The sequence below is a fragment of the Zingiber officinale genome, chromosome 4A (assembly GCF_018446385.1).
Source record: "Zingiber officinale cultivar Zhangliang chromosome 4A, Zo_v1.1, whole genome shotgun sequence".
In the NCBI taxonomy this organism is placed as follows: domain Eukaryota; kingdom Viridiplantae; phylum Streptophyta; class Magnoliopsida; order Zingiberales; family Zingiberaceae; genus Zingiber; species Zingiber officinale.
The window spans coordinates 38,871,105-38,874,403 of NC_055992.1; the positions used below are offsets into that span (position 1 = coordinate 38,871,105).

General features: G+C 33.8%; 1 long non-coding RNA gene across 1 annotated transcript; it reads left to right on the plus strand.

Annotated features, from left to right (window-relative positions):
- The first annotated feature begins 372 nt into the window (after positions 1 to 372).
- LOC121973265 lies at positions 373 to 1,550 on the plus strand. The gene is made up of 3 exons (XR_006109462.1): positions 373 to 629; positions 974 to 1,261; positions 1,387 to 1,550. It is a non-coding gene; the product is annotated as an uncharacterized LOC121973265 (long non-coding RNA).
- The last annotated feature ends 1,749 nt before the right edge of the window (positions 1,551 to 3,299 follow it).

A 3,299-nucleotide genomic window follows, 5' to 3' on the forward strand; every position in this document is an offset into this window, starting at 1 on the left:
TTCTTTTATACAATTCTAAATCAATCTGTAGCATCACTTAAAGGACTTCTATAGGGACAGGGCTTCTCAGTTTGCACCGCTTCATCCAGTTTTTAGTGATGGGTGCCCAAGGTGGAGGGGCTGTGGGGTTTCCCAATTTCAGCCCATTTCCCTTGAGCAAATACTTATCAAAGTCATTTTGAAGGTGCTTAATTTCAACTGGAGATTTATTCTTTGATCAGCGACCATCAGTTTATATTTATGCACAGGAGGAGCTCCATTGGTTCTTTTATGTGCGCTTCTAAAGCTATTACCTATTGCAAATTGACTAGGGAGGAGGCAATGATTATTTTAGTTGGACTATCAGAGGTCTTTTGACTAAGTCATTTGGCGTGCTCTTGAGTAGCTTCTTATCATGGTTTTTCTTTAAGATGGATTTCTTAGGGCTGTGGAGGTTGTTACTTCAATGAAACCTGCTACTTGCATGTAGCCTGGTGGGATATGGTTTCAGAGGAGGCTTCAGTAGGGGAATCCTCTATTGCGTTACCTCTTCATGCTATTATCTGATACAATGGATCGTATCTTTCAGAGGGGTTAGATGGCAGATATTTCTTGGAGGCTAGATCCTTGGAGAAAGCATATCGCTTTTGGTGGGATACAAACCCTTATTAATAACGTCCTCACTTTGGTTTTCTTTCCCTCTCTCGAGTCTTTTATTACACATTGGGTGATTATAAAATGTATGGATTCTGAATTTTAGTCTTCTCGCTTGGATGTGCCTCTCTTGTTTCCTTCCTTCATTTGCTTAAGATATTCTGTCGGCAAGAGGAATTTTGGGATTTGAGGATCCTTAACTTGGCCTTTGCCTGTGGTGGTGGTGATGTCTCATTTATTCACTAAGCTAGCTCAGCTTCTTTATGGTATAATTGGTATTGCAGATGCCATGGAGTGTGTTGTTGAAAAATACCTTTTTTGGTCTGTTTTTCTCATGTAGACAAGCAGCATATGGATTTCTACGGGCTGGATTTCTCTTTGCACACTCTTGGCTTGGGCCTCACTCGCCGGTTGTAGCAGGAAAGTTTGGAGGACTTCGTAATTGGTTTCCTCCATTTAACCTGGAGGCAATGTGATTTCTACTTCTTGTAGATGGACTCCCTCTGGGATATTTTCAGTTGGCCCAGTGTATATATTTCTATCTTGACAGTGTATGTAGCTTAATGCTGTGTGCGAACTGACTCGGCATGTTTGGACATGTTTCCACGAAGGTTGATTGATCATAGAGGTTTACCACATTCTTTAGCTGTTTCCATTATTCTTGATCCTTGGCTTAGTTCGATTACCTGATTTTAGAGTGGGTTTATTGTTTGCAAACACGTTGCTAATACTTGGTTGTTTTTCATTTGGCAGATCACACTGGCATTTGTATTGGACGAGGAATTGTTAGATATAAGTATCCCATGAGTTTATTTGTAAATTGTACATGTAAATACGATCTAAATCTTTTAAAATGATCTAACTTATGTGTAGTGAGTTTTGAGTAATTGGATATAAGTTGAATGTGTAAAACCTTTTAGTCTGATCTGTCATCATCTATGAGCTAATAACAGATTGGTTGCCTATATAAGGAAAGGTCCTCAGGAGTTTAGGCAATCATCTCAACCTAGTTTCTTATTTCCCATAAACAAAAAACTTTTCAACATCGTCATCCCCTAAAAACAAGTATATTTTCTTATGTGATGTCATGTTTACGACATAATTAGATCATGTTTTGTATTTTTTCGATTTGAATTCTTATTTCATTTCTAGAATTTATGCGGCTACGTGAAAACTCAAGTTCTAACAATTGGTATTAAAGCCACAGATTTTGTTTCTTCATTTTCATTAGCAATAAAATTTAAGTTTTTCGTCGATTTATTGTTTGTACACTAAATCAAGTTTTTCTAGTATAATAGAATTTTTTAATCGTCGAAAATTATGTAAAAGAAAATTAGGATAGATTTGTTTTTCGAGTTTTACATATTTCTATGAACAACGATGAAAACCGTAGTTATTGAATTTAATTTTAGTTAAATTTATGATGATTTAATCGATTGTTTTGAGTCTAAATTTTGAACAGGAATAAGATTCGATTGGAATCGATTAACTAATCGATTGATGTCTTAAATCGACTAGGATTGAAGTCCGATTAATTAACCGGTTCAAACTCACGGCTAGTTTATTTTTAACCGATTAAATTTTTTAATCATTAGGTTTCGATGAAACATTATTGTGAGAAACACAATTTCAATTCGTAAGTAGAAAAACACATATTGTTTCAATTGAAACACTGTTTAAAAACTACTGTTTCAACGCGAACACTGAACAAAACGAAAAACCATCAGTGTCGACGTGAACAGTGCATAGAAATAAAAAGTTTCGGCGAAACAGTATTGTAATAATAAAAAACATGTATTAAATAAATTTTAATGCAAAGTAATCAAGGGATTAAATAATATTATTTAATTATAAAATTTAACGAAAGTTTTAATTTCTAAGGGTTCTATATATATATATATATATATATATATGGTAAATTTTCAGATTGACTGAGAAATCAATTGAATCATATCAATAGATTATCATAATATATCAATTAATTAATAAGCCTAATTTTATATTGTTAAGACTGATTAAGTAATTTTTATTCAAATAAAATTTCTAGAGTTTTCTTGAGTCTATTTATATAATATGCTACTAAGTTGGACTATCGTGTCGGTCCAAAGGAAGACACTTTAAATAGGTTTAGTGTATTTTGTATTGATAAACGTATATCTATATTAAAAGTAATCAGTCCAAAAGAAGGTTACTTTTATTCCAGATATATATACAAGATAGCTTACAATTATAAAATAAAATATTATTTTATTCAGATTATGTACAAAATATGTCGGCCCAAAGGAAGACATATTATGTCGCTGATTAAGATTGTTGTGAGTTATGAACCAAAATATAATTCATATAAAGTATCATATTATACGCATAATGGGTCGGCCCAAAGGAAAATACATTATGTGACCAATTAAAGTTTGAGTTATATTTGTTGGTGCAATCAACCTCCAAGGTTTTAATGTCCAATAAATATGTTTAAATGAGCTTGATCAAGGAAAGTCCTAGTTGCAACTATGCAAGGAAAATCTCGGTAGATCGTGGAAGCCAGGAAGAAGGATTCAATAGATCTGGAGGACTCGATATCGAATCCCTGGTAGACCGATCCAATGCTGAGTCTTGATAAGTGAAACCAAGTGGAGAAAACCCTAGACGGAGGTAACTCTAGGTTTTGG